Here is a 20,559-nt window from a genome sequence, read left to right on the forward strand (position 1 = left end):
TCCAGAATTGTATAATTCCATTTACACCTATTAGCCTGATAAATCTGGTCCACTTTTGAGCAAACATTGCATTCCCTTGACGGCATTTCTACGACCTATGGAGCTACTGATTCCAGTGGTGCATAACATATAAAAGTGACAGGAAATGCCCAGAGAAACAACAAAAATGTGAAAGGTCTTTGTTAAAATGCTCATCATTCCCTTCTCCTCTGGGGAGGAGGAGACATGGGCTCTGGCTGGATGATGGGGAAGTGGAAACCCACAAAGAGGGAACAGGAGACCAATTATGCTGCTTCTGTCACCGAGCCCTGCTGCTCTGATTTGGCTCATAAATAGACTTTCTAGAACCAGTATAGATGTAAATATTTGAGCCTAATGCTGTTTTTATGTTTTAGCTTGAGGGTGTTAAAAACCTGCTTTATTTAAACTTTTATTTTTTCTGATCATTGAAAACAAACATGATAAATTAGAGGGGCTTTGTCAGGGGACAGTGTAATTGCTTTTATCGAAGATGACTTGGTCAGTGCATCATTCTCATTGCTCTAAGTCTCGTATGGATAAGCAGCAAGGGAAAGACTTGGGTCTGTAGATGGAAGACCTGGGTTGAATCTCAGCTTCCGGATGGCATGGCCTTTGGTACGTAATGACTTCTCTGAATCTCAGATTCCTCATCCCTATGAAGGGAGGATCCTAATGCTCAACTGTCAGTCTTGTAACATGGTTTAAATGAAGGGATTATGTTGGTAGGTGGTGATTTAAGATGTCAATTGCCTGAGATGCCAGATCCCCTGCTCAGGTTGTGAGGTATGAGGTGTCACACAGGGGACAAGGTCAAGTGAATGCTTGGTGGTGGGGATGTTTGTAATCATTAGCTCAAGTTTGGTTCCAAGTCCCAGTATATACATTTCTCCTGGTGAGCTGAGCTGAACCACACAGAACCATGAGGAATCCTTTCATGGCAGCTGAGGCAGATCGAAGGTCTTTTCTAGGCTAACTTCTAGCCCTCTTTCCCCTTAACCCACAGATGGACCTTTTTGGCTATTTAGATTTTCTGTAAATTTAAGAAAAACTGTGCCGAGGAAAAGAAGGGGAAATGAGGGTCATCCCTAAGATCTAGGGCAAAGCTGATCTAATAGTAAACTAATATTTTGTGAGTACTCACTCTGTATTGGGCTTTATATGAAACTTAATCTCATTTAATCTTCACAGCGATTCTGTAAGGTAGTTATTACCATGTCCACTTTATAACTGAGGGAGGAGACTTGGAGAGGTGAGGTGACAAGGACCACTAGCCGTCTGTCAGGGTCTTTTGGCTGGTAAGTGACTGAGTCCAGATTTGAGCTCAGCCACTGAAGTCCAGAGCCCGAGTGCACAACCAGTCTGCCCAGGACATGAGACTGGACAGAAGGGGTCCCCTTGTGTCATCACTTTTGTGTTTCTGCGTATTTGCTCTGGGAAAAAATACCTCTAACCTTTTTAAAATCAAAGGATGATATAAAAATGCCCAGCATCTTCCTTCAGAACTGTTAAAGCCTACAAAGCTGTATTATTAAAATGACAGGGAAGCTTTTTATCCAGTAGATGAAAACATCACCATGAGAGCATTGGAGCAGAGGGAAACCTAATCCCTCTTGTTGCCACCATGATGACAGGTATCATATTCCAGGTGCACGAGTGATAACACGGTTGCATCACCATGTAATTATCATTGTTTCTGTTGGTGTTATCATAAGCAGTAATTATCACTAACTAACATATGGCATTTGGTAGTAACTTGGAAAACAGCCTGTCACTTTGGCTTTATCATTTGGGGTGGATGTTAATGCTATTATACTGTAAATCCTGCAGTGCTAGTAATTCCTTCTGTGAGACTCCAAAGACGGCTGTATACACAGGGGACAACGGCAGATTGGGAAGCAAAGTACCACTTTGTCATTAGCTGTATGGGTGCCTGATTCCTAATATAAACCTCTGGTAAAGATTAGTTAGGGAGTTTGGTTCCGGCATGAGACTTGTGCCAGGCTCTTAGCACCCCTCTGGCTGGCTGCATGGGCATATGGGTGTCTGCATGGGTGTAGACTTTGGCTAAACTTACCTAATTGATGGACTGTGTGGAGGAGATGAGAGAGAGAACCAGAACCCTCTGAGAAGCCAGCCCCTGCCTGTGATGTTTTATCACATAGATGTGGGATGCAGCCCGGTGCCATGTTGCTGCTCTGTTAACATAGAGTGACTCTGGATAGTTTCTGGAACTTTGAACAATTATATTAGCTACTTAACCATTCCTTAGCCTACTATAAGTTACTTTATTTCTCTCAATTTCAGAGGGCTGGGTACAGTTGTTCCTGCCCTAGATGTGAAGACTCCTGGATGCAGAGTTGTACATTCTTTAAGCTACTCAAAACTTTCCTTTTCTGGTAAACTATTAGTTACTTAGATATTTTCAACTCCTTTTTAAATTTGTCAGCAACATAAGCTGTTTTCTTTGAGAGTCCATCTTTTGCCCCCCACAAAGAAGCAAGAGTTGGCGTTACTTCACACAACTTACTCATTAACCATGAGCGAAGCTGACTATCCTGTCCTTGAGATGGGGACGCTGGCTGAGACCAGGCTCACTCATGAACAGAGCGATGTTGTCTCACAAGATCCTCAGCACATGTGATTCAGTTCCTGCCTCAGCAGCATTCAGTGTAACCACATCATTGGGCTCGCTTGTGGAAAGTTGAAACTGAATTTTCAATCGATGAATGTTAAAATAGGCTGGATTATTCTCAATTAAATAAATGTTGGTTAAGGTCTTGTGTTTTGGAGTTGCTCAGACCTGGGTTTGAATTCCTGGTCCTGCCATTTAGCAATTGTGTGACCTTGATCCAATTTCTTGAGCTCTCCTAACCTTAGATTTCTCATGTGTGAAATGGGAATACAGGATTTACTACTTAGTGTTATTATAAGAATTAATTAACTAGTGTATTAGATATTGTTTATAAAAATATAAAATGCTTACAGCCTCTGGCACCTATTTAGCATTTAATAAAGTTTAGCTATTATTATCTTATTATACTCATTCCATTTTCTGGGTGCTGGCAGTGGCTACCAAGGAAGATTGGTGTGAGCGGTCCACCCCTGGTGCAGGCAAAAATGCGTGCATTGTAAGACTATACAGACGACAATCAAACTGATGGAAAGTTGCGTACTTTTTATTATCACCATGGGTTGGCAGTTCTAATCACTGTCAGTGATGTCATGCTCCTCTCTTCCAGGGCAGACCACTTCCATCTTGTTTCTTCCTTGGTACCTACTAGGAATAGCTCCTTTGTGGTCTGTTTTATCTCCAGCTTCTCATGCTTTAGGCTTAAGACAACATTTCTCTTCTTTGCCATTGATCTGGAGAGACGGCTACCTCCCTGTGATGTGAATCTGCCGTTTTGTATTTCCTCTCTTGTTTTTCCCCAGCAGTGCTTGATACAGGTAGTTATAGAACTTCCATCAAAAATGGGAGCTAGTTCTTCAATTTCTCAACGACCAAAAAATTCTTCTTTTACGTTTTTAGTTCTATGACTATTTTTCAGTCATAGAACTCCGACTCTTTTATTGGAAAGATCTGTTAGCTCTACTATATGAAATATATATCAAATCTGTTCCCTTCTCACCGTTTCCACTGGTACTAAGCTCCTCTTTCTGCAATATTGTGTTAACCTCTTAAGGGGTCTCCCTCCTTACACCCTTACCTCTCTCTAGCCCATTTTCCAAGCAGAAGCCAGAATTTAAATTTCAAATGTAAGTTGATAATACATCCTCTTTGGCCCAACACCCCTCCAGTGGATTTCCATCTCATCTAGAATAAAGTGCAAGCTCTTTACCCCTCACAAGGTATGATCTGGCTCTTGGAGAATCATTGCTTACCTCTACCTCCTGGCACTCTCCCCTTGCTCATTTTAGTCCAACCATCCAAGCTTTCCTGAACATGCCAAGTTTGCTTCTGCCTCAGGGTCTTTTAATTTGTTTTCCCTTTGCTTGGAATGCTCTATACCTAGATGTTTGCATGGCTCACTTCCTTACTTTATTTGTATCTTTTATCACATTTCTACTACTCAGAAAGGATTTGTTGACTGCCCTATTTTCACTGGCAAGCCATCTATAGAAAATGCTGTTGGATCCCACCCATATATTCTCAGCCTACATCAGATGTCTTCTGCAGCTTTGGTGGACAGTTTCCTGTACATGCAGAGATAGCTTGCTCCCTCAAACATTTGTGTCTCTGCTGGAAGGTTTCCTCAGGCCACAAGAGTTTGCTTGGCTTATAGGTGGGGTGGGCTGGAAGTACTAGATTTACTCTCCTAAGGAGCAACCCTCAACCAACTAGGGGCAGGATTTGGTGGATACACACCCCAGCTACCTCTCCTCTTGGTGGAACTATTCCAAGGTATGTGCTACACTGCCTCTCAGAGGGTCTAAAGTGGGATTTATCCCCAGTAGCTTATGCGGGAACACACTTAGGCATTTTTTTGGGGGTGGGAAGGGCTTGAATACCCCCCAGCTTTATTGAAATGTAATTGACAAATAAAAATTGTATATATTTAAAATGTACAATGTGATGATTTGTGAAATGATTACCACAATCAAGCTAGTTAACACATCCGTCATTTCATATCATTTTTTAAAAATATCTTTATTGGAGTATAATTGCTTTACAGTGGTGTGTTAGTTTCTGCTTTATAACAAAGTGAATCAGCTATACATATACATATATCCTCATATCCCCTCCCTCTTGCGTCTCCCTCCCACCCTCGCTATCCCACCCTTCTAGGTGGTCACAAAGCACCGAGCTGATCTCCCTGTGCTATGCGGCTTGCTATGCGGCTGCCTCCCACTAGCTATCTATTTTGGTAGCATATATAAGTCTATGACACTCTCTCACTTCGTCCCAGCTTACCCGTCCCCCTCCCCATGTCCCCAAGTCCATTCTCTACATCTGCGTCTTTATTCCTGTCCTGCCCCTAGGTTCTGCAGAACCATTTTTTTTTCTTTAGATTCCATATATATGTGTTAGCATACGGTATTTGTTTTTCTCTTTCTGACTTACCTCGCTCTGCATGACAGACTCTAGGTCCATCCACCTCACTACAGATAACTCAATTTCACTTCTTTTTATGGCTGAGTAATATTCCATTGTATATATGTGCCACATCTTCTTTATCCATTCATCTGTCGATGGACACTTAGGTTGCTTCCATGTCCTGGCTATTGTAAATAGAGCTGCAATGAACATTTTGGTACATGACTCTTTTTGAATTATGGTTTTCTCAGGGTATATGCCCAGTAGTGGGATTGCTGGGTCGTATGGTAGTTCTATTTTTAGTTTTTTAAGGAACCTCTATACTGTTCTCCATAGTGGCTGTATCAATTTACATTCCCACCAACAGTGCAAGAGGGTTCCCTTTTCTCCACACCCTCTCCAGCATTTATTGTTTGTAGATTTTCTGATGATGGCCATTCTGAGTGGTGTGAGGTGATACCTCATTGTAGTTTTGATTTGCATTTCTCTAATGATTAGTGATGTTGAGCATCCTTTCATGTGTTTGTTGGCAATCTGTATATCTTCTTTGGAGAAATGCCTATTTAGGGCTTCTGCCCATTTTTGGATTGGGTTGTTTGTTTTTTTGATATTGAGCTGCATGAGCTGCTTGTAAAGTTTGGAGATTAATCCTTTGTCCGATGATTCATTTGCAAATAGTTTCTCCCATTCTGAGGGTTGTCTTTTCGTCTTGTTTATGGTTTCCTTTGCTGTGCAAAAGCTTTTAAGTTTCATTAGGTCCCATTTTTTTGTTTTTATTTCCATTTCTCTAGGAGGTGGGTCAAAAAGGATCTTGCTGTGATTTATGTCATAGAGTGTTCTGCCTATGTTTTCCTCTAAGAGTTTGATAGTGTCTGGCCTTACATTTAGGTCTTTAATCCATTTTGAGTTTATTCATCATCTCATATCATTTTGTGTCTGTGTTGTGTGTTGAAAACACTTAAGTTCTGCTCTCTTAGCAAATTTCAAATATACGACACAGTATTATTTAAGGCATTCTTTATTGGCTTTTCTCACTTCCCCGCTCCCTCACCTTGTTTCCTGGGATCACGTACTAAATAAATTACTTGTACCCAAATCTGGTTCTGGATTCTATTACCATAAGAATCTTTGCTGTAAGCAGTTTTGCCGTACAGCTAATTGGCCATAAGGCAATTTGCCATTGAAGATACAATAACTGGTTGACAGTTTGGTCTGACAGTTTGGTTTCAACGTTTATCGACTTGATAGAAAATATGGTGACAGGAAAACTTACTGGAAGTGTGAAATAAGAGGGTGTAAAGCCAGATTGCAAACTATACTAGAAAATGATAACAGATCGGTTTGCAAATCCTTTGGTGAGCAGTGTCATCACTCCCATGCATCAAAACCAAAAATGTGCCAGGTTATGCAAATATAAAACAGGAGGCTAGTAATTCACAACAGTCTTTGAGAGCCCTAATTATTGATTCTTTAGCTAATTTCGATACAACAGGTTGTTCTCTAAAACTGTCTTTACCAAATTTATCATGCAGTATTAGAAGCTGGAGGCAAAAGAAGAATCAAGCTCCTTCTATCCCCCCCAAAAGAAATGGTTACATGATTCCTAATGAATATAAGTTTCTTGAAAGTGGTGTAAATTTTTTTTTGCTATTTGTTATTGGAGAACATGATGTAGACAGAATTTTGGTATTTGGGACAGAATCTGGCTTCAATGATTTGGTGAAATATAAGGACCAAAGATGTGATGGAACATTTAAATGTAGTCCAGATATGTACTGAGTGTTATATATGTTACATACATTGATAAAAAATAGCAGCAGCCCTCATCTTTTAGTTTAAAATTTTGTTATTAATTTTTCATGTTTCATCATGTCCTATCTAGTGTTCCTCTTTTAGTTTATTTTCGTTATTATGTCTTTTATGACAAAATTGTCTTATGGCCAGGTAGTTGTGTGACAAAATGCTTGCAGCAAAGATTCTTACACTGAAAATAACAAACATGCCCAGATCCTTATCAGTGTCTCTTTTTGATAGAAGCCCAACTAGATATCTTCATGTATGCTTTTCTATTCCTTATTTTTTTCTACTTACTATGCACTAATGAACTTCATGAGGACAATGTGTTAGAACTCACTGCTCTAGCTTCTGTGTTTTGCACAGTGCCTGGCCTTAGGAGGCTCTCATTAAATCACTACACTGAGTGAATGGTTAAAGAACAGGGACAAAATCCCCAATTATTTGCTCCCTCCTTTTGAATGATTTGCCTCAAACTTAGGAAAAGGTAATCCAAATTGGCAGCATAGTCTGGCTGCACTGTTTCCAATTTAGTGACTCTCTTGAGTACGTTAGTTTTTCATTACCATTATTTTATTTCAATATTTCTTGAAGGTATGCTATGAATGTGTACTAAATATTATATTTGGTTCTTCATAAACCTTATCTCCTTTAGTAATTGCAACTTATCTCTAAGATAGGTTTTATTATCCGTAGTCTAAAAATGTGGAAATTAAGGCTTATTCAAGGTCACAAAGTTCATATGTGAGGAATTGGGGCTTAAACCTCCGTGTATCTGACTTCAAAGCTGACACTGTTTTTCATATATCCTACTTCCTAGGCAAGAAATACACTTATAAGTTGTACCTTTATTTTAGTTTTGTGTTAAGGCAATTCTAAAGTTTAAATTGCCCAAAAGGAAGAGAGAAGGTATATGTCAGGTCCCAGAAGCTTTCTCCAAGCACAAGAAAATAACTGTTACAAGAAAGGACAGTTCTATGAACTAGTGTTTCAAAGATGCAGGTAAAAAAGAATGAATTTTATGTCTGGGTTAATGCTCTATTGCTTTGATAGAAAAGTGAAAAGAAAGGAAAATAAATGCTGAGCTGGGAATGGTGCAACAGATTCTGATGTTTTAATAGTTCTAGTTATAATATATCATGACAATGTCAAATGTGTCTAGTTAACACATTTGTGATGGCAGAATAATTGGGAAAATTTTACATTACATGTGGTATCAAGGCAAAGTACTCCAGATTTCACTTCTAAAGTGAAATTTGCTTTAGGCAAATACTTTGAAACCTCGGGAATGACAGGGAATTGCTCTCATTTTTCTCTTTTTAATTATAATACGGTATTTACTTTAATCTGGACTTATGGAATAAAAGTGATACGTTTGAATGAGCAATACTCCTCTGCATATTAAACAGTTCTTAAAGAGAATGCTCAACAAATTTAAATGAAATTTCTGGTTTCCCTACTAACAATTTAATTTTGAGTTAATAGAAGATAAAATTATGTCAGGAATCCTGAGCAAACAAGTATTTCAATAGAAACAAAAGAAATGCAATGCCATTCTTGTCCTTTCCTGAGAGATCAGTATAGAATGGTTGAAAGGGCCATTGGACAGAAGTCAGAGACCCATGGTTGACTGTGACTTGATATTAATAAGTATGATCTTGAACAAGTCTCTAAAGGTTTCTTGATCTTGATTTCTTCACCTAAGATTGAACTAGATGCTTTTTATGGGATCTTCCATTTTTGACATTCTGTGACTTTATGACTGTGTTATAGAAATGCGTTAGATTTTTGATTTTAGTGGTGTCACACAGGGAAAGTTTACACTCTGAAGTACTATTAACTGATGTGAGAGGCAGCTATGATCTAATAGAACAATTTGTGAAATTAGAATATGGAGATAGAATTTTAATTTGGGCTCTGTCACTCTAACTCCTTGTGTGATCAGAACATAGGTCTTGGAGCTGGAAAGACCAGATTCAGATCTCAGCTCTGACACTTACCAGCTGTTTGGCCTTGATGAATTCATTTCTGATCCTCAGTTCCTCATCATTAAAATGAAGATGATAATGTATGACCTGACTCATACTGAGGGGGTATGATGTGAATATTATAACGTGAATTGTTTGAAAGCATTTTGTAGAAGTGAAAATTACTATACTGATGTAAGGTATTAATATTGATTAAAAGGAGCAAAGCAGTACGAATGATAAAGATGTTCAAGCAGTTTTTTTTTTTAATTGAATAAAAGATTCTTTCAGTTCTATAGTACTTTACAGTTTTCAAAAGTTTCACACACATGATTTCATATGATCCCATAATAACCCTTTTTTTCCTGCTACCCCTCTATTGCACCTCCCCACTTCCCTCTCCCTACTGGTCACCACTAGTTTGTTCTCTATATCTGTGGGTCTGGGTTTTTTTTTTGTTGTTGTTGTTTATTTTGTTTTATTCACTAGTTTGTTGTACTTTTTAGATTCCACATATAAGTGACATTAAACACTATTTGTCTTTCTCTGTCTGACTTATTTCACTTTGCATTATACCCTCTAGGTTCATCCATGTTACTGCAAATGGCAAAATTTCCTTCTTTTTTTATGGCTGACTAGTATTCCATTGAATAAAGAAGATATACCACATCTTCTTTATCCATTCATCTGCTGACAGACACTTAGGGTTGCTTCCATACCTTGGCAATTGTAAATAATGCTGCTATGAACATTGGGGTGTATGTATCTTTTCAAATTAGTGTGTTTTTGGATATATATCCAAGAGTAGAAGTGCTGGGTCATATGGTAGTTATATTTTTAGTTTTTTGAGAAATCTCCATATTGTTTTCCACAGTGGCTGCACCAATTTAAATTCCCACCAACAGTGTACAAGGGTTCCCTTTTCTCTACATCCTTGCCACCATTTGTTATTTGTGTGCTTTTTGATGACAGTCATTCTTACAGGTGTGAGGTGATAACTCATTGTAGTTTTGATTTGCATTTCCCTGATGATTAGCGATGTTGAGCATCTTTTCATGTGCATTTTGGCCATCTGCATTTCCTTTTTGGAAAAATATTATTCAGTTCTTCTGCCCCTTTTTAAATTGGGTTGTTTGTTTGTTTTCATGTTGAGATATATGAGCTGTTTATATATGTTGGATATTAACCCCTTATGACCTGTCACATCATTTGCAAATACCTTCTCTCGTTCAGTAGGTTATCTTTTTATTTTGTCAATGGTTTGCTTTGCTGTGCCAAAGCTTTTAAGTTTAACTAGATCCCAGTTGTTTATTTTTGCTTTTGTTTCCTTTGCTTTAGGAGGTGAATTGAGAAATGGTGGAAGTCCCCAAACCAATGTGAACCTTGACAAGCCTGTCATTTCTCTGACACTGGGAAAATGACTACTCAGAAATGCCAGTTTCTCCTAGTCACAAAAAGATTGATTTGCTATTCTATAGGGCTTAAGTGAAAAATAAAAATCTCCAAAAGATATGCAGTTAGAAACCTGTGTAGTCATAAAAAAAAAGCTTTATTGAGCAACTACAGTGTGTTATGCACTTTTCCAGACCCTTTCCACATGTTGTCTCATTTTATTTCCATAATGACCCTATGAAGAAGGCTTAGAGATGTTGAATAACTTGACCACAGTCATGTGGTTGGTAAAAGGCAGAGCCCTGATTTTAACTCATGATTTTCAGAGGTTAAAACTCATACTCTATTTTCTGTCTTATGCTGCCTCTATGTCAAGAGGGAAAGAAATTATATTTATGATAATATGGAGGTCCAACCATGTGATAGGCACTGAATTATGAAGTTACATGATCCCTTTGAGTCTTCACAAAACCTCTTCTGCTGCAAGTTTAATTCTCATTTTAGAGAGTTTTTTTTTTTTTTTAAACTTTAAAAAAGTTTTACTTTACTTTCTAGAATGATGGTGTAACACATCAATAAATTGGTTTAAAAAACCAACGAACAAAGCAAATTGAAAACAAGCAACAAAACGAGTTTAGGGTAATAGAGGGAAAATTAATTCCTACCATGATATGCACACATATTTTAATACATACATATGGATTACGTTATATATATTAGCATTTATATACTAATTTTGGGAATGAGAGATGCAACTGTTAGCTAGAGAGAACTAAAGATTTAGAATTAATAGAGAGAGAGATAGGGATTAATTGAGAATGGTTAAAAGTCAACTAAATGGGCAATGATTTGTAGAATATCAGGCTCCACCAAAACTATTTCAAGTCATTGGCCATCTATGGGATTAAAATGAAGTATAGAGAGAACAGTTACATAAAAATATGTTCTGTGTTATCAAATTCAGGAATCTACAACATGTTCAGCATCATGCTAAGAATTTTTGTATGTATTATCTCATCGAATCCTCAGAACAGCCCTGCAATGTACATTTTATAATTTTCATTTTACCGATAAGGAAACTGAGTCTCTGAATCTGTCATGGCTGCTGCTACACCCTCTCCCCTACTGTGAAAGTAACCCTCAAAAAATGCCATTTCTCTTTTCAAAGGAGGGAAGATAAACTGGAATCTCTTAAACTTTGGGTCCTTAAGGACTTTTGCACCTGATCTTGATTTTCATCTCTGTCCCAATTCTTGCTGTCATTCTGGATGACTTGACATCCAAGATGGTGAACGTCTGCAGTGTGTTAGCAACTGTATTTTATGACCAGTCACTTGCTACTGTCACTTGCTGCTCCATCCTCCCTGCTTCCTACCTCATCGCTCATACACACGAACTTTATCTTTCAAAAAGGGAGGACTGTAAAAGCTGCCATAGGGAACATTTCCGTGTGCTGAGGAAGGGTAGCAGATACCAGGTGAGGACAGGATTCCTGAATCTATCAGAGCAATGACATGTGAGTAGGTATTTGCTTCTGAGGCTGTCTTTCTTCCTTCTCTGTGGGCTTCTCAGATGCAGGGACCAGAGAATGTGTACTCTTTGTCACCACAGACTCCTTTTAGGAGTACCTAAACAGTACCTCAACAACTAATTCATGTAAGATGAAGACCACAACCTCATAAGGCCTCTGACATCCCATGCCCATTCAAAGCTTGATACCAATAATTTCTAAGGCTATTCTCATCTTATCACTGTAGACATGTGAGTAAAAGGCAAGAGCCTCCATCCTCAGTTTACTTTTTATAGTATTGCCATCCTCATTCTACATAGTGCTTACTCTCTTCTGGTTCTACCTCCCCATTCTTTCCATGGGTTCTTCATTCTCAAACTCTTATCAGAACTCTGGCCCTTCGGCATGGATACCACTTTCTTCTCCAACCCCCTTAGGTAGAGACTGTCTGTTGTCTTCCATTGTGTGCCTGAAAGGTCCTGGAGGTTCTGTCAGTGTTACTCTCTTTTCCCATTATCACATACAAGCTATTGTTCTGTTTGCTGCCTTTTATAAAACACCTCTATGTATGAGGCTCATAGTATTTGGTTATATCATTTTTATAGCTCTGGATGGCTCCCATTTCTTGAACTCCTGGTTACTCCTTCCTATTCATCAAGGACTTTTTTGCTCCCGGTCATTATTTTCACTTCTCTTCCAACTCCTGTTGTCATTTTAGATAATTTCCATAACCAAGTGGATGATCCGTCTTAGCCTCAAATCTTCCTGACCTCATGGACTCCAATAATTTTCTCCTTTATTCCAGCTATTTCATGCCCCTAAATCATATGGTAGTTGTTGCAGGTACCACTTCAACTCTTGAAATGTTAAACTATAATAATCCCTCTTATCCCTCTGGCTCTTCATTCCCTCTGTGAGGGTTGCGGCTTCTTTCCTTTGCCTTTTCTTACAGTATTTTAACTCCTTCTGTGTTCGTTATTTGGGTGAGTTGTGCCACACAAGTTAGAAACTTTGGTGAGGTGATCTTTGGACTCTTCCTTTTCATAACCCTCATACGCATTAGGTATTCAAGACATGAATTCTTAGTGTTTCTTCCGTTCCTTGAATTCTTATCATCCCCTCATTCTTGTGGTAATGCAGATCCTCATCATCTTTTGTTTGTCTATTAAATGGTACTTTTCACTGTCTTCTGAAGAAGGCTGGCCTCCTTTTCCTTGCTCTTTCCTTCCTTGAGCTTGCTGTGGTGTTGGAGCTGCTGACTGCTCCCTCCTTATCCATTAAACTCTGTCTTCTGTTGACTTTTAAGAAATCACCTTCTCTTGTTTTATTTTTATTTTTTTTAAACAATGTTGTGTTAGTTTCAGGTGTACAGCAAAGTGATTCAGTTATACACACGTATATATATGTGTGTATATATACATACGTGTCTATCTGTGTGTCTGCCTATCTATCTATCTGTCTGTCTGTCTGTCTTCTTTTTAAGATTCTTTTCCAGATAGGTTATTACAAGATACTGAATATAGTTCCCTGTGCTATACAGTAGGTCCTTGTTGTTTATCTATTTTATATACAGTAGTGTGTTATCTGTCAGTTTCAAACTCCTAATTTATCCCTCCCCCCTTTCCCCTTTGTGAACCATAAGTTTGTTTTCTATGTCTGTGAGTCTATTTCTGTTTTGTAAATAAGTTCATTTGTATCATTTTTTTTTTTAGATTCCACATGTAAGTGGTATCATATAATATTTGTCTTTCTCTGTCCAACTTCACTTAGTATGATAATCTCTGGGTCCATCCATTATGCTGCACATGGCATTATTTCATTCTTTTTTATGGCTGAGTAGTGTTCTATTGTGTGTGTGTGTGTATCTATCTATCTATCTATCTATCTATCTATCTATCTATCTATCTATCTAAAGTCACATCTTCTTTATCCATTCATCTGTTGATGGACATTTAGGTTGCTTCCATGTCTTGGCTATTGTAAATAGTGCTGCTATGGACATTGGAGTACATGTATCATTTGGAATTAGAGTTTTTGTCTTTTCCAGATATATGCCCAGGTGTGGTATTGCTGCATCATATGGTAACTCTATTTTTAGTTTTTTAAGGAACCTCCATACTGTTTTTCACAGTGGCTGTACCAATTTACATTACCACCAACAGTGTAGGAGGGCTCCCTTTTCTCCACACCCTCTCCAGCATTTATTATTTGTAGACTTTTTGATGATGGCCATTCTGACTGGTGTGAAGTGATACCTGATTGTAGTTTTGATTTGCATTTCTCCAATAATTAGTGATGCTGAGTCCTTTGGTTTCTTTTTATCTTTATGATCAATCTTCTTCATCTTCTTCTGGGGTTTATTTTCCTCTTTCTGACCACTAAGCCATATCTTAAATGTTGGTACCTAACACTCTGTCCTCAGCCCATTTTCTCTTCTCACTCTGCCTACCCTCTCTGAACAAAACCATCCATTCATGTGATTTTTATCGACCACTCAAATATGATTGATCCTTACTCTGTATCTCTAGGCTGGACCTTTCTTCTGAGATCCCGTCTCATTTAGCTAGCTGCCTACTTATTTTCCTTCTCTATACAGATGTTACTTAGACTTTCTAGCCCATCCTCAGAGAGAGAACTTGATGTCTTTTCCATATGTATGCTCTCCTTTATTCTGTATCTCAGCTATTGACATCCTCAAGCCACAAAAGCAGAAAACTTTCTTTCTTTTACCCTTCACATATACACAGGCCTAAAACCCTACATCCTTGACATCTGTGAGGTATTACCTGTTCATTTTCACTGCTACTGCCATAGTTCAGGCTCTTAATGTGACTTCATTCTAAGTCCTATCATGTCTGCTTCTCTTGTCCCCTAAACATGAGTTCCATGGCACTATTTGAAGTTCCCAGGATAAAAGAGGCTATAATGTCCTTTGACCCCTACACAGCCACTTGTATTCCCTTGTTCCCTTGGCAATACCTATCACTTTCCAAGACTCATCTTAAGTGTCCCTTACTTTTGGAAGTATATTTGTATCTTTGCATATAACTGGCTGTTCCATGCACCGTGATCCTCTTTCTAGTATGATAATGGAGGCGAACAAAACATAATTTATTATACTCATTTGTTTGTGTCCCAGAGATGAAGAGGCAGCTCAATAAATGGTTGATAAACTTTTCAAACAAATGGAATAGCTGCTGTTTTTGAATATTAGATTTTTTTCAATTCACTTAATACAACAAGGATCACTAAAACTGTATTTAACACAAGTTTACATTTTCATCCAAATCTCTGTAGTTTTTAGTGAAGTCCCATCTTCTGAATAAATAAAACCCCATTTAAAAATATTACAGCTTCATGAGCTATGAGCAGATTCCTTTAGTTCCAGGTGGGCTCTTTGGTAAATGCATGGCTTTGCATATATTAGTTAATTCCTTCTACTACTAGGAGGAAGTTGGGAAGAAATTTATATTAATATGTTATAATCTTTTTCTTACATAAGTATAGCTTGTGTAACTACTCCACCAGGAGGAGGTCTTATGTAAATTTATAACACTAGGTTTGAGAAGAAGCAGTTCTCTCCTTATCTCTACATTCTTCAATCTGGCCAAAAGGCAGTTACTCCGTTGTAGGAAAGTGCAATGGATAAGAGTTCGAAGACAGGAGTTTGATTTCTTGGGCTGCTTTTTACTGGTTTTGTGACCATACACAGGCAACTTAAATGTCCTGAGTCTCAGTTTCTTTATTTGGTTATTTCATAGGGGGTTGTGTCAGGTCAAAAGACATGATATATATGAAATGTGTGTTTTGCCCCATAAACTGTAGGACAAAGCTCAGTGAAGAAGCAGCACGAGTAGAAAGCACATGGGTTTGGGAGATAACAGACCAGTTTAAAACCTTGGTTTTGCCACTTTTGGGTGACATTGGGCACATTACTTAACTTTTTGGAACATTACTTTCCTCATCTGTAACATGGGCATCCACCTTCTATCATTGTGGAGAAGATTGAAAGCAGCAATGTGTCTGGCTATAGTCACTGCTCTGTAACTGGTGGCTAGTATGGGTGAGAGCAGCATCCAGTTTCTGAAATCTCCTATCCTCTATGCATGTCTTGCATCCTGTACAGTGATCACCAACCAGTCAAGATGAGTCTCTAATATGGGTTAAGCCTGAGCAGGGTCAAGTTCATTTAGAATTTAATTTTTTGGAGCTGTCCACACTCCTTTAAAACAAACATGTGGAAAGTATTTACTGTGCCTGGAACTCTCACATAATAGTAATAATTATAATTATTATAATTTCCATTTATTATTCAAAGGCAGCCACTATAGTAGGCACTTTATATAAATATCTCATTTAAACTTCATGTCAGTTCTGTAAGGTGGGGATGATGACCCTCTCCAATTAAAAATGTAGTCACAGAAATGCTAAGCTTCATTTACAGGCTAGTAAGAGGCAGGGTCAGGAATGAACTGAGGGTTTCTGATAATAAGCCCAGTGCTATTTCTGCCACACAATAGTGACAAGTGGGCCAAGCTCGCTTCAGCACTATGGCTACTCCTTCAAAATCAAGGGTATGACTGGGTTCATAAATTTAGTTTGACAAACACCGGCTCTCAAGTCATTGGTCTCAGCAGGAGTTCTTACCTTTGATGAAGGCCCAGCCCTGACTCAGGCATGAAGCTGGATCTGGGTTGGGATATGAACATCTGGGACTTTATGCCTTTGGCTTGTTTTCCACTTTTCCATTTTGGGAGTACTGTCTCATACAATTGCTGATTCATTGATTTGTTCAATATTTATGACTTGTCAACTCTGTGCCTTGAAATCATAATTGCTGCTGAGGATAACAGGATGAAAATCCCAATCTTTGTCCTCAAGGAACTGAGTCCAGTAGAGTAAAATAAAGATAATTATAATTTACGGTGTTTTGTGAAGTCAGCAGGCATCATAACGGTGGCCTGGGAGCACAGAGAAAGGCCATGAATGATTTCCAACCAAGGATGAGTGTTTTCTTGAATACATGAAGAGTGAAATAATTTTAAAGTAATTTTTGAGGGGGAGATAAGGAGGAAGGGGAAAAAGAATGCATGAGTAAAGGCATGGAAGTGTTCAAGATTAGATCCTATTGAGAAGTGTGAAGTTCAGGGAAGGCTAGAACATAGAGAATATGAAATATCAAAACATTTTGAATTATTAAAGTATCTTCAGGTTAAAACCTTACATTTGCAAGTGCATTACAGATTACTACACCTTTTCACTGAGGCCCAGAGTGCTTTGCCAAGGTCAGGCTCAAACATAGGTCTTTTGACCTCAATTCCAGGTGTTTTCCAACTATGATATAGCTGCCTCTTCTAACATGTTTTAATGTCTAAACAGTCATATACTCTTGTTAGGTAAATCAGACTACAAGTGTGGCTTAGATGGATTATGTTTAATTTCTTGAGGATTTTCTTAAGCCTCTCTTCATTGATTTCCTCCAGCTGAGAAGGAGCCGATAAAGAGGAAATAAACAAAAAATGCTTCAAACTGCAGCTATAAAGGTTCACGAGTAAGGGCACACAGCTGAACACAACTAGAGAGGCAACATGAGACTTCACTATGGTTTCCCTCACAAACTGGAATGGAATGAAATCACTTAAGGGCACCTTGATGCCAGTGTTTGAAAACTGCTTCAAATCTCATAAGTGTAGCACTGTTCTGGAAGAACTCAATTCCTGAATTCTCTGGTCTCTCAATCCTCTTTGAAGTGAAAGATTCTGTTTCATAATAATTGTGTTGAGAACATATATTTTCAGCACTGAAGCAAGAAGTCAATGCTATGTTTTGAAACAGAGTGCCAGCAGGAAATGGCTCATGCCAAATCGTGGGGATTTGACTGGTACAACAATGTGGTATATTTTGAGCTTAATTTTTGGGGATAATTTTGAAAAGGAATTATCTTCTGAAAGCACGTTCTTCTTAAATAATGAGGATTTGCACGGAAAAATCTAAGACTCTGTGGAATGCCAGGAGGTAATGTGTCAGCCATAGAAAAGACTATGCCTGGGGGTCTTTTCTGGACACACAGTGAACCATATCAGATCTCTGGCAGCAGCAAAGATGTCCAGGTGTGTGTATGGAGGTTGCCAAGACCTGAGGAGAGAATAAAAACAGAGTCAACATTTTTTTCTGGGTTCACTGAGTAACTACTATGGTAACCACCATGGTAAATACTACAGTGACCACTGTTGGGTTAGGCATAGCACTCTGTATACTGCCTCTCAGAAACCTAGTTCATCCTCTTTCTTATCTCTTGCCCAATCTATTTTTATGAGGTTGTAAGCTGTGGTAGAGGGAGCCATGCTTCTTTGTTCTCTTTATATCCCTAGTGCCTAGCATGGTATCTGACAAGTAGCGGGCCCTGGTGCACTACTTACTGAATGAGTGAAGAAGTGCTTTGGATCTAAAGATCAGAATGACAGTTGATGGATACTCAAGGAGACAAAAATAGAGCATACATAAGTGAGTTAAAACAAATTTTTATTGAGATATAATTCATATACCATAAAATTCGTCCATTTAAAGTATACAATTCAATGATTTTTAGTATATTTAGGGTCATCCAAACATTAACACAATCTAAGTTTAGAACATTTTCATCACTGCCCCCCAAAACTCTGTACCCATTAGAAATCACTCCTATGCCTCCATATATACATGCTCCTGCTGTAGTAGTACTTTAGTACTATGCCATATTTTATATATATATGTATATATATATAAAAAGTATAATACATATAAATATTTTTTAACAAAGAGTGTCATCCTTTTGGAGCTGTGGATTGTCTTAAGGGAATCCCTCAGTATGTTACATGAGAGATGAGAAGGGCTTAAAACCAGGCATTTTCTCTAGGCTAGAGTCTGTCGGTGTTGCTGTTGGTCAGATAGCAGGGAGAAGCATCCCAGAAGCAGGAGTATGAAGGTTCAGAGGGGAGGCATTCAGTGGATTGAGAGAAGTTAGTTGCTACTGAGAAAGTGAACCTACGTTAGGCCTATTCAAAGGCTGAGTACCGAGTCTAAGAGCTCAGATGGAATCAGTAAAAGCCAAAGTTGAGAATAGGAGACACTGAAAATGAGCTGTGGTTTTAGGATTATGACCTTTTGCTATGCTCTCTGGAGATCTTCTCTAAGTGGCCTCTGACTGTTAGGAGGTGGTCCAAGGAAGGCAGTCAGAGGTCTTGTGGAAAGAATCTTGACTCTCAAGATTAAGGAGTTGATAGCGCATCTTGAATTTTTCTTAGAAACATTTCAGTTGATGGAAAATCCAAGAGAAAAAATAAAGATGGTTAATTTCATTTGTTTAGCAAATACTTATTTGTTGCCTACTATGAGCCAGGTATTATTCCAGGCATGGGGGACACAGCACTGAATAAAACAGAAAAAAAAAAAATCTACTCTTTTTTTTTTTTTTCACTTAAATGTTTGCCTTTATTTATTTATTTATCATCTTTATTGGAGTATAATTGCTTTACAATGGTGTGTTAGTTGCTGCTGTATAACAAAGTGAATCAGCTATACATATACATATATCCCCATATCTCCTCCCTCTTGCGTCTCCCTCCCACCCTCCCTATCCCACCCGTCTAGGTGGTCACAAATCACCGAGCTGATCTCCCTGTGCTATGCGGCTGCTTCCCACTAGCTATCTATTTTATATTTGGTAGTCTATATATGTCCATGCCACTCTCTCACTTCGTCCCAGCTTACCCTTCCCCCTCCCCATGTCCTCAAGTCCATTCTCTATGTCTGCATCTTTATTCCTGTCCTGCTCCTAGGTTCTTCAGAACCATAAAAAATCTACTCTTAAAAACCTACATTCTAGAGGGAAATATAGACAAAAACAAGATAAATAAAAATATAGTATATTAATGACAATTAAGGTTAAAGGAGGAAATTAATATAGCAAAAAGGAAAGTGTTTTTGGGAGTGGGACAAGAGGGAGGTAATTTTATATGGTAACCAAGGGAAGGCCTCACTGTGCAGGTAACAGTTGAGTAAAGGCCTGAATAGGTGAGAAAGTGAGTCCTCTGGATGTTGGGGGAAGAAAATAGGTGAAGTGAAAAGGTCCTGAGCAGGGAGGTGTGTAAAGTGTACAAGAACTAGTGAGAAGGCTGACATGCCAGAACAGACTTGGGGGAGAACTGCAGGAGAGAGCACCAGGGGTCTTAAAAGGCAAGGGCTGGCACAGGATCTTCCAGAACCTCGAAGACAATTTAAGAATTTTGGATTTCACTCTGGATGAGACAGGAAGCCACTGAAGTTTTTATTTTTTAAATGAGATTTATTGAGGAATACTTTACATTGAATGCAATTCAATCATTTACAATATACATTTTATAAGTATAATTCCTCTCCAGCGGAGTGACTTGACCTCTAAGTCCCTTAGAATAGAAAGACAGGAATTCCTAGTCCTACTGTCTTCCAGACAGTGCCTTGCTCTTTTTTTCTCTGTTTCTGTGTATTTAAGTTTTTAGTGACTGGAAGCTGATAAAGAATGAGTGATTAAACCCTTGGTCTTTCAAGCTGCTAAAAATTGAAAAAACATTCAATAACTGAGCTAATGATAGTTATTCCTAATCTTTAACATGGGACTGGGGATAACTTTACTTCCTCATAGACCTCCTTCCTTTCTCCATTTTTGGATGACTTGGTATCACCTCCCCACTCGTTCCATCACTTTTCTGTTTTCAAGGATAGAGCTCATTATCCTCCTCCCTTGGTGATGGATAATCTCCCTCTCCCCCAACCTCATGTGCTTTTCCTTATCATTAAATGAGGCCATCTGCTATTTGATTTAT

Source organism: Eubalaena glacialis, chromosome 10 (assembly GCF_028564815.1).
Source record: "Eubalaena glacialis isolate mEubGla1 chromosome 10, mEubGla1.1.hap2.+ XY, whole genome shotgun sequence".
Lineage (NCBI taxonomy): Eukaryota > Metazoa > Chordata > Mammalia > Artiodactyla > Balaenidae > Eubalaena > Eubalaena glacialis.